Below are 14,678 nucleotides of genomic sequence, written 5' to 3'. Positions count from 1 at the left end.
AGACACACCTCCCTTTAAATATAGGAAAAGGTTCTGAGAAAGTTTTTAAATTGGAATGCAATGTCAGTCAGCCAATGGGCCTTAGATTGAGAGAAACTGAGGCCTGGGGCAAGATAAAGAGTTTCAAGGGCTCCCGTGCCAAGATGACTGCCCGAGGTTTGGCTGCTTATGTTATTCCTTGGATCCTTTCCTTTATAGGCAACATCTTGGCTAAAGGACAGAAAACAGCAATATTCCACTAAGCTCTGACATTTCTGATGGTTGGCAGTACCATTTGTACAGTGTATAAACTCCCATTGCTGTTCACCCACTTAACCCCAAGGGGCTCCCCTGGTAGCCAAGAGGTCTGGGGCAGGGGTGACCTCCTCCAGCACCAGGGCATCTGGCAAGGGACTGAGGAAAGAGGAGGCTGTTCCTTCCCACAGGTGGAATATGTCAGAGGGCAGGTTTGGTTTCATTATATATTAAAGCAGCCTTAGAAGCCATGCAGAGCTGTTGGGTGTTGTTTCCACACTCCAAGCTTAATGGGCTCATGGGTGTGAAGGGTGCCAGGCTCAGGGACTTTGAGAGCTGTTATTTCCAGGAGGACCTGGTAAGTAGCTCTTAATGGTGTGCAGTATTAGCTGTTGCAAGGCCCCTGTCTAGCCTGGATCTCCCCTCCCTGGTTCATTCCCTTCACTTCATCCAGAACTTTTCTCCCTCAGTTTTTATTTCCTCCTGGAGCCTTCTCCAAACACCTTCTCTAAAGTAACACCCAACCCAGTTCTCTACCCTGTAACTCTTATTTGTAACTCCGATGGTGTGAGGAGATCTGTTCGTTATCTGTTCCCTGAGGACAGAGCCTTACTTCGACTGCATTTGTTTTGTTCTCTGCTCCATATTGTGCCTAGAAGGATGCCTGGCACCTATTTGACACTTAAAGAGTACTTCTGCTGGGAAAAACAGAGAGATGAATTCAGTAAGTAATTTATTAATTTTTCTGGTAAGGTCTTCACTAATCAGGGTCACCTTAGCATTTGCTAAATTGTTCTTAGTAGCTCCCCCACATCTGTACAAAAGCCTACATGAAAATAATATCTATATCTTAGGGATAATTGTGCACATTTTTAAAGTTAATTTTATTGAAATATAATGTTATGATTTTATTTGCTTTTTTTGTTTTTTGGTACTAGGGATCAAACTCAGGACCTTGTGCTTTTCGAGACAGTGGTGGAATCACAGAGCTGAATCCCCGGCCTTTATTTGCTTTTTAAGTGTAGAATTGGGCTTATGTTGAAGGAGCTGTGATGTGAGAATCAAACAGTTCATTGCTTAGAAAGGCATAATACTGTCATTGTTCCCATGAAGACAAGAACGAAACCATCTTGAGGATAATTCTGTTAACTTCCTCCCATCCAAAGATGTGAAAAATGGCTATTTCTAACAAATTGACTCTTCTATAATGACTAATCCTGTTAATTGGTTGAAATTTAAAACCTACTAAACACTGAGTGAGTTTGTAGGTAGTAGGCTGAGAAAAAAAAGTCCGTTATCCTGAAGTAACATATAAAGTGATAACATCTGAACACCTTTATAAGCAATGCATAGAAGTAAATTTTTAAAATGAAAATGCAGGAGAGTAGATGATGGAGCAAATAAAACTGATGGAAGCAGCAGGAGATGAGCTGTTCAGAATCTGATTAAAAGTGTTGTAGAGTGAGGCACTCGATGGCCCCTCTTAGATCCAGGCTCACCTCACCCTTCCGCTCTCTCAGGTCACTACACGCCCAGCCACCCGGGTGCACATTGTTTCAGCAACCAGGTTCCTGCCAAGAATAGGTGCAATTCTTAGAACAACAAGGTACTTCCACATGACGCCCTTATCACTCACTGCTTGGACCTCTTGCCGACTTCCCTGCTGGCTGGACTGGGCTCCCGATGTGCCTCTGTGAGCTGTGGCTGACCTTGACGTCTATCAGAATAGCTGGTGCTCTCTGGACTGCGCTGGTCCTGACCTCTGTAGTCACCTTCATTTCCCTGGCTGCTTGCTGTCCCCAATTCCTTCCCGTGGAGGGCCTCTGCCTCCACTTGTTCTCCCACTTCCCTCACCTGTGTCACATTATTGGCCTGAGCAGACCCAAAGTCCTCCTTGGCCCTGTGCCCAGCCAGGCTCACGTGTTCCTGGGGAGATGGCCAAGGACTGGGAGCCCCTCCCCTCCATGTACTCCAGACAGACCTGCAGCCGGCAGGTGCCCCGGGGCACCCGTCTTCCCTGGAACCTTCTTGCACAACATGGACGTCAGGGACAGTTGGGTGAGGGCGGCAATACATCAATGATTTCTACTTTCCTACTTCCTTTTCATTCTCAAGTGTCTCCTCTGGAATACCCCCAGCTAAGGCCTCTAAGGCCACCTCATGCCCAAGTCTTACCCAACTGATTGTCAGTCCTGATCTTTTTTAATCTGCTGTATTAGGGTTTGGTAGCTACCAAAACAAAGTAGGTAACCGAAAACAATAGAAATATATTCTTTCACACTGCATGGGGCCAGAGGTCTGGAGTGAAGTGTCTGTAGCATGGATTCCTTCCAAGGGCTGCACGGGATAATTTGTCCCAGGCTTCTTTCCCAGCTTCTGGCCGCCACCTAAATTCCTGGCATTGCTTGGCTTGTGGATCCATCCCTGCAACCCCTGCCTGTCTGCACTTTCTTGTTTACCCTCCTCTCCCTTCTTCTCCTTTCTGTGTCCTCTCCTCTCCTCTCTGTATCTCTCTTCTTCTCTCTGGGGCTACCATTTCCTTACAGGAAGGCCAGCCATTGGATTTAGGGCCCCTGCGAATCCAACAGGATCTCATCTCAATGCTTCTTTACTTATACCTGCAAAGACCCTATTTCCAAATAAAGTTATAGTCTGAGGCTCCGGGTGGACATGAATTTTGGAGATACACTATCCAACCACCACACCTTATAAGCAACATTTAATAAAACCTCTTCATTTCTTTCCCTTATCTTTCTGGCCATACAATTATTTTCTCTGCCTGAAAAAAGCATATTTTAAAATTCTCATGTTCCACTTCTATTGAAAGCTGCTGAGCTTTCGCCCCCAGTGGCTGTCCCTTTGGGTGATGATTATCTGGTTTTTTACTGTACTTGAATTTGTAACCCTGTTACATGTAGCTGTTCTACAAGCAGTGTAAAATTTACTGAAATAGTAGTGACTTCACAGTAAAATTTCTACCTCTTTGGGTAAAATCCACTTATTCAGTTCATTTTTTAGCAACTATAGATGTATTTGTTCATAAGGACTTTACTGTCTACTGAGGAACAATCACACGAACTTTAAAATGGTAATTATGATAAGTCTTACAAATGAGAGGCCCAGGGTGTTATGAAAAGAAAGAACAGGAAAGATTTTAGCCAACCTTATATTTTGGGAAGGTTGAGAAATAAATGAAAGATGAGAGATTTAACTGGAGAAGCGGCACATGCAAGTCCTGTGGCTGCCAGGATCATGATATGTAAAATAGGAACATCATCTCTGGAGTGGACAGGCTATGCTCTAGAGACTGAGGAGAGAGAGTGACTCTCTAGAGTCTGAGGAGAGAGGCTACAGTCAGGTCATGCACAACCTTGCCAACCATCCTGCTTGTCTTTACCCTCAGAGCAAAAAGAAGTTGTTTGGGTATGTTTAGGAAGCAAACGTGTTCATGTTTGCCTTATTAAGGACATTACCCTGGATGCAATTTGGAAAACAATTTAAGGGGTACAAGGATAGATATGCACAGTTCAGTTAGGAGGCCACTATCAGAATCTAAGTGAGAAATGATGGTATTTTGAAACAGGGTAGTTTGGTAGAGATGGAGAAATAGGGATAGAGTTGAGAGAAACTTTGGGAAACAAAAATCTACAGAATTTAATGTGGAATCAGGCACATGTGCAGGGTCGGGGCGAGGGTTAGCTCCTAGGTCTAGGGAGTGCATGAGAGATGCTGTTCTGTGAGATGGGGCTCACTAGGAGGGGGGCCTTGGGACATGTTGAACTTCACGGACTACTGAGATGCTCAGGAGGAAATATGGGAGTGGCAGCTAGCAATTTGGTTCAGAGCCAAGAGAAGTTTGCATTCTGATAACCACAGAAAGCCTTGGGTCAGCATCTGCTACAAGCCAATGTTATTGTTTTCCAACAATGTCTTTAATGTGATTATGATTAACTTTACACAATTGAATCCCTTAACACATTTTGAAGTACTAAAGTACTTTAAAATAAAAGACTCAAGAAGGTTAGAGAAAATAAAAGGGATCATATCTCTGGAAATACCTAAGTCTTCAAAATTCACCCCAGCTTCAGAAACTTCATAGCACAAGGATGAATGTCTCTACTTGTTAATTAGAAAACCTTACTTTGCTTTCCAGATGGAAATTTAACGTTTCTAGAAATGGCCCCTTACATTGTTATCAGGAAGAGAACCAAAGGAAGGAAGGAGAGACCTGGCTTTAATTGTTAGCCTGATCTTTCCCACTTGCACGAGCCCCCGCCCTTAGTCTTCCTGGATGAATGGTGTAAGATGGCTCCTTGAGTATCACACTTCCATATCTGATTCCTAAACATCTCCTCCAAAGCAATCCTCTTGTCATTCACCTGAGGAGCCTACAGATAAGCCATTGAGAAGCTGCACCCTACCCAAGAGATGCACTGGCAAAAGCTCCATTACTGCATTCCCAGAGTAAGCAGCCCATCATAGGTAGCATGATCATCTCCTGAGCAGTCGTCCTGCCTCTGCTTGTTGTTATTTTTCTCAATAATTCCTTTAAAGTCAAAGGTCCCCACTTCCTGCCCTGGCGATGGAGAGAGGAAGATGTGGATCAGAGAACAGCTGCTTCGGGACCCTGGAGCCCGGAGACAGAACAGTCCAAGAGCAAGGATATGGGTGAACTGAGGCACCACATTGTGTTTCCAAACCCTGGGGACCCTGTAGCCTTGGGAAATAAATGAGGCAGCAGATTCAAACTGAAGTTCGAGCAGATTGAACTTCAGTTCATCTCCCATAAATGACCTGCTCCAAGAGGAAGCGAGCACTTGGGAGGAGATGTGAGGACATTGACTGCACTGAGACTCATTGTGCTCCAGAGCAGGGCTGGGGGTCACAGAACTCAGGAGAGGAGAAGTCTGTTGAGGTGGTGGGGATGTCAAGTCCCAGCTCGGCTACTAACTAGCTGTGTGGCCTCAGACAGTCTCTTTCTGAGCCTTAGCTTCTTCATTTAGAGAATCATTGCTACCTAGCCTGCCTCCCAGGATTATCACAAAAGGCATGAGATTACAGGGTAGGAAAGCAAAACAAGGTACCAAGGTGCCCAGCCCAGAGCAAGGACCTGCAAATGCCTGGGATTATTTCTTAAGCAGAAATAAACTTTATCTTGCCTCATAGTCCTGAAAAGAAGCTTGAACAAGATGCCCATCTGAGTGAATGGTGAATACATCTGCTTCCTGCTCTCATGCCCATTCAGTGATCCTCTTACAGAATTCTATGAAATGAGTTATGGAACAGGAGCAGGAGGAGGAAGAGGAGGAGGAGGAGGAGGAGGAGGGAGAGACATTGGGGTGAGGTGGAGCTTAGGCATTAAGGTTTTTAAGAATTTCAAACAAGAGAAGAGTTTATTGAAGGTCATTAGGTTGTGTATAACATCCCCACGAGTCAGGGGACAGGCTGGGCCAGCAGGGCCGTTAGTAGCAATATTCATCCCTTACTCCACGAGGGTGCTCTGCAAAGGGGGTGTCTCTACTGAGAACCTAGGGTACCCACTGCAGCTCCTCCATGGCCTTTGTTGCCAGTGAAAGCTTTTTTAAAAATTAGCATATAATACAACCAACTTTTTTTTTACTGCTATACAATTGTATGAGTTTTTACACATGAACACGGAACAGTTCCATGTCCCCAAATAACTCCTTCAAGCTCCCCTGCATTGTCCCTCACTTCCTCACTGTTTCCCCAGCAACCACTGATTTCCTCTCCATCACTGTGAGTTTGTCCTCTCAGCAATGTGATATAAATGGAATTGTACAGTGTGTAACATCTGAGACTGCATTCTTTCCCTGGGTGTAATGCCCTTGAGACCAATCCATGCTGTGACATGTATCAACATTTTGTTCCTTTTTACTAAAAGGGAGTAGTGTTTCCTTACATGGAGGTACCGGTTGACTTGTCCATTCATCTGCTGGAGAGTGTTTAGGGGGCTTCTGGTCTTTGGTTAGTAGTAACAGGACTGCTACAGGCATTCCTTCTAGGTTTCAGTGTAGATATAGGTTTTCATTTCTGGTGGCTCAATATTTTGGAGTGGGATTGTTGGGTCGTGTGGTGAGCAACTGCCAAGCTGTCAGCCAGAGTGCCTGCATCATTTCACAGCCCCATCAGCCGTGGAAGGCAGACTCAGTTGTTCCACTTCTTTGCCAGAACTTGGTACTGTTCATCTTTTTCCATTTGGCCACGCATTTGGCCACGCGCAGACTCATAGTAGTGTCTTTTTTTTTTGGTACCGGGAATCAAACTCAGGTCCTTGCGCTTGCCGAGCAGGTGGCAAAACCACTGAGCTAAATCCCCAGCCCCCATAGTAGTGTCTTATGGTGGCTTTAATTCACATTTATCATTAGTACTTTTAATATCTCCATGTGACTTTGTTGTGTAGCTAGAATTGCAAAAACCACTGCAAAAAACAGAACTTGGCTGCCACCACCAAATCTACAAGGTAGGTGCACATATACCCTCCTCTGCCCGTGGCAGCGGGTGAACTGTCCATGTTCCCTCCAACGCTTGCTCTGCACTGCACCCTGGATTTTGCCCCCCTGTCTTCTGTTTAAGGGCGTTATTCATGTAGCTATTCCCTCTCTCTTGCCATCATTATTTTTTCCTACTACTACATCATTATTATCAACACACACAAATGTTCTGTTACTTAGGAAATCCTTTTTTGACATCCCTCCATAACCAGTACTCCATTTCTCTATCCTCTTTACAATAAAAGTCTGTGAAAGAGTCACTTACATTTGCTGTCTCCGTATCTTTAAACCACTATTGCCACCCCACCCCAACTAAACTTTTCTTTTAAAAATTTATTCCAACCAGCCTTTCAGCTCCACCAGTCCACAAAAACTGCTCTGGCAAAATGCATCAACTGCCTTCATGTGCCAAATCCAAAGTGCAGGGGCTCTCAGTTCTCAGCTTCCTCAGTAATTCTCAGGAGAATGGATCACTCCCTCTCTTTCTTAATTTTCCTTTCACTTGGCATCAGGGCTATCCTCTCTCCTCAGGAGCTGCTCTGTCTTGGCCTTCTTTGCTGGTTTCCCTTTTTCTTGCTGACCTCCAGCCCTCAGATCACTCCTCAGCCAGCTACTCTTTCACTCTCTTCCCACATGATCTTATCCTATTCCACAACCTCAGATACCACCTTCAGACTGGTGCCTTCAACTTTGCCTTACTAGGCTCGATGACTCCACTGAATGCTAGACTCACAGAAGAAACTGTCCTCTTGGCATCTGCATTTGGATGTCAAGTAGGCATCTAACATGTAGTATGTGTGTGACTGAATTCTTGAGTAATCTCCCAGTTCACCTTTTCCCATCTAGTCTTCCCCAATTCAGAAACCCTAACTCCATTCTTCCATCTACTAAAACTAAAAAGCAAAAACAAAAGTCCCCAGGAATGATGCTACATTTTTCTCTTTCTCTCATATCTCACGTCCATTCAATCAGCAAATCCTGTTGGCCCTGGATTCATATATGTTAAGACAAATGATTCTCCCTATTCCCACTACCATGTACTAGTGCAAGCTATCATCAGATGCCACTGAGTTACCCCAATGGCCTTTTACATGGACTCCCTGCTTCTGACCTTCTTTTTTCTCCCCCTTCTTTTTTCTCCCCCTCTTTATTGAAATGCTCTTATCTCCTGCATTGTCTTCCTCAACTTACTCAGCTGCTTCTTTGCATCTCATCTGAGTTTATAGATCATTCTATCAATTTTACAAGTTCCTTTTCTGATATTTCATCCACTTCAATATTGTGCAATCAGCTGTGGGAGAGTGATGAACTTTTGAAGGGATCTTGTTGCCTTGTCTTCTCATGATTTTTATGTATTTGTGTCTTGACTGTCAGGAGAGTTGGGATGTATGTCTCTTCCTCTACTTCATAGGGTCTTTAAAGTAAGTGGCTTTCTCTTTCTGATGTACCCTGGGCAGTGGACGTGTTTCAGTGTGAAAGGACCCATTCAACCTGTTCAAAGTGTAAGGTTGAATCCCAGAACTGCTTTGGGAAGAAATAATAAGAGGAGACTCCTTTGTTTTATTCTTCAGAAGGCTCCAGAGTAAACATTCAAAACATTTCAATTTTTAAAACATGAGTGAGATGTCCTTGGAGATTCTCCAATTGCTCCCCATCTCACTGTAAATAAAATTCAAAGCCCATCCCACCAGCCTTCCAGATGTCCATGCTCATATCCTGACGGCCTTGCTACCTTCACCCCTAGCCCCTGTCCACCTTCTCTCACTCACTCAGCTCACACAGAAGCAGTCACTGCGGTTGCCAGCTTATGATAGATACAGTCATAGCTGTGCTTAGTGTGACTGGAGAGAACAGGGATGAAGTTATGTTAGCATGACTCTTGGCCACTTCGAGCAAGCCACCACTCTGGAGCCTCTGCCTTTGCCCTCTGCTCAGATGTTCTTCCCTTGAATAGCTACTTGGCTCCTCCAAGCCTCCGTTAAGGCCTCTGCTCAAATACCATTCTATCTGTGATGGTTAATCTTGGTTGTCAACTTGATTGGATTGAGAAAGCCCTAGTGAATAAGTAAAGCGCATTTCTGGCTGTGTTTGTGGGCATTTCCGGAGAGTATAGCATCATGAGGGCTCCGACTTCATTACTGGATTAATCAATTGATGAACTCATAATTTAATGGCATTTTTGGCAGGTGATGGAAACTCAAGGTGGGACCTGGTTGGAAGAAGGGGATCGTATCACTAGCTCCTTCCTCTCTTCCTTGCTCTCTCTGCTTCTTGGCTGCAATGAGGTGAGCAGCTTCCCTCCATCACATCCTTCCATCATGATGCTCTGCCTTGGAGCCACTCAACTGTGCACTGGAACCTCTGAAACCTAATAAATCTTTCCTCTGTTTTTTAAAATTTTATCGGTACATTCTAGGTATACAATATACTGACATTCATCATTGGAAATTTGCACCTTTACATAATCTCTCTTGGTTCTTATTTTTCTCCCTTCCCCTGCCCTCCCTTCAACCCCTCCATCCCTCCCTATTTACAAAGACTTTGTTTCCATTTTTTCACTTTCTCATATTAATTACTTTCCCTTCTTTCCTTTCCTCTACCTCTCTCACTTCCCCTTCCCCTCTACCCCTTTTCTTCCTATTTCACATTATCGATTATACGTTTTAGTCTTCATTTACACTTTCAGTTTTCACACTAGAGAAACTATTCAGTATTTACACATGTGTGTCCTATTTATTTCACTTAAGAGTATCACCTAAATTGCATCCACTTAGCTATAAATACCTCTAATTTCTCTTTTTTCTGCCTGAGTAGTACTCCATTTTATTTTTTTAAACCCCACATTTTCTTTATCCATTCTCCATTGATGGGCAATTGTGCTGTTTTCAAGTTTTAGGTATTACAAATAGTGCTGCTATGAACATGGGTGCATATATATCACTGTGGTATGATTCTTTTAATTCTTTGGGGAAGATACCCAGCACAGGAATAGCTGAGTCGACTTCCAGTAGGGACTTCCGGTCCTACTTCTTTTTTTTTTTTTTTTTTTTTGCTAAAATTCTTTTATTGGTACATTTTAGGTACACAATACATTTACATTTATCATGTACATTTATCATGTGCTTGTACCTGCACATGATGTGTCTTGGTTCTTATTTTTTCCCCATTACCTGTATGCCCTTCACCCCCCCATCCTTCCCTATTTACATGGACTTTGTTTCCATTTTTTCTTTTCTCATAATTTTTCCTTTCCTTTCTTTCCTTTCCCCTTCCCCTCCCATTTCCACTACAACTTGGACCTTTTCTCCCTACTTTAAATTATCAATTATTCATTTTAATCCTTATTTACACTTTCGGTTTCTCACACTAGAGGTGCTACTTCTTTGAGGTATCTCCGTACTGATTTCCACAGTGGTTGCACCAGTCTACACTCCCACCAGCAGTGGAGCAGTGTTCCTCTTTCCCCACCGCCCCGCCAGGATTTGTTATTGGTTGATTTCATGATAGCAGCCATTCTTTCTGGGGTGAGGTGGAATCTTAGTGTTGTCTTCATTTGCATCTCTTGAATGACCAGCGATGCTGAACATTTTTTCATATGTTTATTTGCTATTTCTACTTCTTTGTCTGAGAAATGTCTGTTCATTTCAGATGCCCATTTTTCGATTGGGTCTTTAAATTTGGGAGGTCTGATTTTTTAAGTTCTTTATATACTCTAGATAGTAGACCTTTGTCTGAAGAACAGCAGGTGAAAATTTTTTCCCACATTGTGGATTGTCTCTTCACTCTGTTGGTGGTTTCTTTTGCTATGCAGAAGCTGTTTAGTAAAAACAGATCCCACTTGTTGATTGTTTGTGCTAGTTCATGGGCAACTGTGGTTTTCTTCATAAAATCTTTTCCTACATACATGTCTTCAAGAGTTCTACCTAACTTGTGTTCCACCCAGTTCAGCATTTCTGTTTTAATATTTAGATCTTTAATCCATTTTGATTTAAATTCAGTGCATGGCGAAAGATTTAGGTCTAGTTTTAATCCTTGGCAAGTTAAAATCCAATTTTTTCAGCACCATTTATTAAAGAGGCTATATTTCCTCCAGTGATGGTGTTTGGCTCCTTTGTCAAAGATGAGGTGGCTAAGTTTGTCTGAAGTTGTTTTTGCATCTTCTAATCTGTTCCACTGGTCCTCAAGTCTGTTTCTTTGCCAGTGTCATGCTGGTTTTATCACAGTAGGTTAGTAGTATAGTTTCAAGTTGGGGGTTGTGATACCCCCTGCCATGTCCCTGTTACCTAGAATTGCTTTTGCTATTCTGGGTCTCTTCTTGTTCCAAATGAATTTTTGGATTGTTTTCTTAAGATCTGTGAAGTATGCTGCTGGGATTTCAATTGGAATTGCATTGAATCTGTATAGCAGTTTTGGAAGTATGGCCATTTTTACTTGGTTGATCCTTCCTATCCAGGAACAGGGGATGTCTTTCCATTTTCTGATATCATTTTCAATCTCTCTTTTCAGAGTGCTATACTTTTCAGAGAAGAGGTCTTTGATTTCTTTTGTTGGGTTGATTTCTAGGTATTACAGGTTTTTGGATGCTATTGTGAAAGGAATTGTTTGCCCTATTTCTCTCTCAGTGAGTCAGTAGTTTGTGTAGAGGAAAGCTATTGATTTTTGTGTGTTGACCTAATATCCAGCTATTTTCCTGAATTTGGTTATTAAGCCTATGTGAGACCAAAGCGACTCCATTTTGCTAAAATCTACCATTCCCCTAGCCTCTCAAATTAATGGTTAAAATGTGTTTGCTCTGGGACAGAAGATACAATCTATAACAAACCAAAGTTCCTAAGTTAATTACTCAGCCATCTGTTTGCCCAGGAAATGAACATTCCAGGCCCCCTATCCATAGAACAATCTGTAGATGTGTTGACTGTCAGTACATAATGGTCGTGACTAATAGTCAGTGTGTCTGCTGACCATCAGTACGTGACAGTCGACCACCAACCTTTGCCCCTCATTTCCCTCGTAAAACCTACATGTAACCGCCCCTCAACCCCCCCCATGCACCTGGCCAATCAAAAATGTACACTTCCTGCTTGCTAATTGTCAACCAATCATGTAAGTGCTAAATGGAAAATCTCCAAACCTTGCTGTAACCTCTATAAAAACCCCGCTAATTTGAAATTCGGGGCTCTCGATCTTGATCCGCTGCATTGGTGACAATTGAGAGTTCCTGCTCGAGCTTGAATAAATGACCCTCGTGCGTTTGCATCAGAATCAGCTCCTTGGTGGTCTTTGGGGACTTCGCTATCTGGGCACAACACCTAGAGGTCTTTTAATGGAGTTCTTGGGGTCTTCCATATATAGAGTATTGTGTCATCTGCAAATAATGACAATTTGACTTCTTCATTTCCTATCTTTATTCCTTTTATTTCTTTCTCTTGTCTAATTGCCATGGCTAATGTTTCCAAAACTATAATGAACAGGAGTGGTGATAGTGGACATCCTCGTCTTGTCCCTGATTTTAGTGTGAAGGATTTCAGTTTTTGACCATTTAGTATGATACTGGCTGCTGGTTTTTCATAGATGGCTTTTTTGTAGGGGTTTTTTTTTTTTTTTTTGGTACCGGGGATCGAACTCAGGACCTTGCACTTACAAGGCAGGTGCCAGAACCACTGAGCTAAATGCCCGGCCCCTTTTGTAGGGTTTTATCATAAATGCGTGTTGGATTTTGTCAAATGCTTTTTCTGCATCTATTGAGATGATCATATGGTTTCTGTCCTTGGCTCTATTTATATAGTGTGTTGCATTCATTGATTTGTGTATGTTGAACAATCCCTGCATCCATGGGATGAATCCCACTTGGTCAGGGTGTATGATCTTCTTGATGATCTTTTGCACTCTATTTGCCAGTATCTTATTAAGAAGTTGTGCATCTATGTTCATTAGTGAGATTGGCCTATTGTTCTTTTTTTCAGTTGGATCTTTCTCTGCTTTAGGGATTAAGGTGATGCTTGCTTCCTGTTGGGAGCAATGCTACATAATTCTAGGGAAAAATCATTTGGTTAGCCTAGTTCTACAGCCTAGCTACAGAATAACTCCAGTTTGGCCTCCGGTCACAACTGAGACTTTAGTGATCCAGTGATGCTGTGATTCTCCAGGACAAGAAACATCCTGGGAGAACAAACATCTGCTCAGTTCCTCATTGTTCTTGGACTGTTAACATCTTGTTTACCCAAGATGTACTGAACTCTCTGCAAGCCTTTTGTTACACTTTGTTTATCCCAATGTGAACTACTGAACTCTCTGCAAGTCATTTGTTATGTTTGTTTCTCCCAATGTACTGAATAAAAGGTGCGGTAAACTGGGGGCTTTTGTCTTTGCCACCCAGAGCAACACTGATCAAACCCAAAGCTCAGCTTCTTCTCAGTCTCATTTTTCTACCTTTCCTGTAATTCGCTGTGTGCTGCCGTGGCTCGCAGGAGACCAGGACTCACTGCAGAGGTTCTGGTAATGTCCCCTTCCCCTGTCCCCTACAGCTTCCAGCAATGAATTTGGGAGTATTGCATCCTTTTCAATTTCTTTGAAGAGTTTAAACAGTAGTGGCATTAGTTCCTCTCTAAGTGTCTTGTAGAATTCAACAGTGAAGCCACCAGGACTGGGGTTTTCTTAGTTGGTAAGTTTTTAATTATGTTTTCAATTTCATTGATTGATATTGGGTTGTTCAGAGTTTTTAGGTCTTCTTCTTTCAACTTTGGTAATTCATATGTATCTGGGAAGCTGTCCATGTCCATTCCTTCTGTGTTTTCCATCTTATTGGCGTATAGGTTCTCAAAGTAGGTGTTGATGATCCTCTGGATTTCTGCTGAGCCCATTATAATATCATCCTTTTCATTTGTAACTGCATGGATTTGGGCCTTTTCTTTCCTTTTTCTGATAAGGTTGGCTAAGGGTTTGTCAATTTTGTTGATTCTTTTGAAGAACCAACTCTTGGCTTCATTGATTTTTTGTATCATTCTCTTAATCTCCATTGCATTGATTTCTGCTCTGATCTTTATAATTTCCTCCCTTGTATGAGCTTTGGGGTTGTCCTGCTCTTCTTTTTCTAGAAGCTTGAGGTTCAGCCCCAGGTTGTTTAATTGTACTTGCTCTGATTTCCTAGTATGAGTATTCACTGCTATGAATTTCCCTTGTAGGACTGCTTTCATTGTGTCCTATAGATTCTGATATGTTGTATTGTCATTGTCATTTCTTCTTTAATTTCCTCTGTGACCCATTTGTTATTCAGAAGTGTATTGTTCAATTTCCATGTGTTTATGAAATTTTTGCAGTTTCTTTTGCTATTGATCTCCAATTTCATCTCACTATGGTCTGATAATATTCAGGGGATAACTTCAATTCCTTTGCACTTACTTAAACATGTTCTATGAGCAAGCATGTGGTCGATGTTGGAGAAAGACCTGTGTGCAGCTGAAAAGACTGTGCGTTCTGATTTTGTTGAGTGGAACATTCTGCAGACATCTGTTAAGTTCATTTGTTCAAGAGTTTGATTGAGTTCTAGTATTTCATTGTTTATTTTTTTGTCTAGTTGATCTATCTATTTGTGACAGTGGAGTATTGAGGTCTCCCACTACTATTGTGTTAGTGCTTATTTGATTTTTCATGTCTATTAGTATTTGTTTTATACAATTGGGTGCACTAGTGTTTGGTGAATATATATTTATGATTGTCATCTCTTCCTCTTGGATTCTTCCCTTTACAAGAATGTAGTGTCCTTCTTTGTCTCTCTTAAACAGTGTTGGTTTGAAATCCACTTGATCTGCAAAGAGGATAGCTACTCCTGATTTTTTTCAGGTTCCTGTCCCATTGAGTATTGCTTTCCACACTTTAACTTTCAATCTATGAGTTTCTTTTGAAATTAAGTGTGCTTCTTGTATGCAGAATATT

General features: G+C 42.3%; 1 long non-coding RNA gene across 2 annotated transcripts in view; it reads left to right on the top strand.

Moving 5' to 3' along the window:
- The first annotated feature begins 407 nt into the window (after positions 1-407).
- The window catches only part of LOC147826899 (uncharacterized), a 34,551-nt gene continuing 20,280 nt past the window's right edge, over positions 408-14,678 (top strand). For both annotated transcript variants that reach the window (XR_015453391.1, XR_015453390.1), the window contains exons 1-2: positions 408-592; positions 891-958. This is a non-coding gene — a long non-coding RNA (uncharacterized LOC147826899). The remainder of the gene's footprint in view (positions 593-890; positions 959-14,678) is intronic.

This window comes from Heterocephalus glaber, unplaced genomic scaffold (genome assembly GCF_053883595.1).
Source record: "Heterocephalus glaber isolate CG9 unplaced genomic scaffold, H.glaber_assembly_v1.0 deba00001460, whole genome shotgun sequence".
NCBI classification, from domain to species: Eukaryota; Metazoa; Chordata; class Mammalia; order Rodentia; family Bathyergidae; genus Heterocephalus; species Heterocephalus glaber.
The sequence above is the reverse complement of the archived record's forward strand: the minus strand, read 5'-3'. Positions and strand labels throughout refer to the sequence as shown.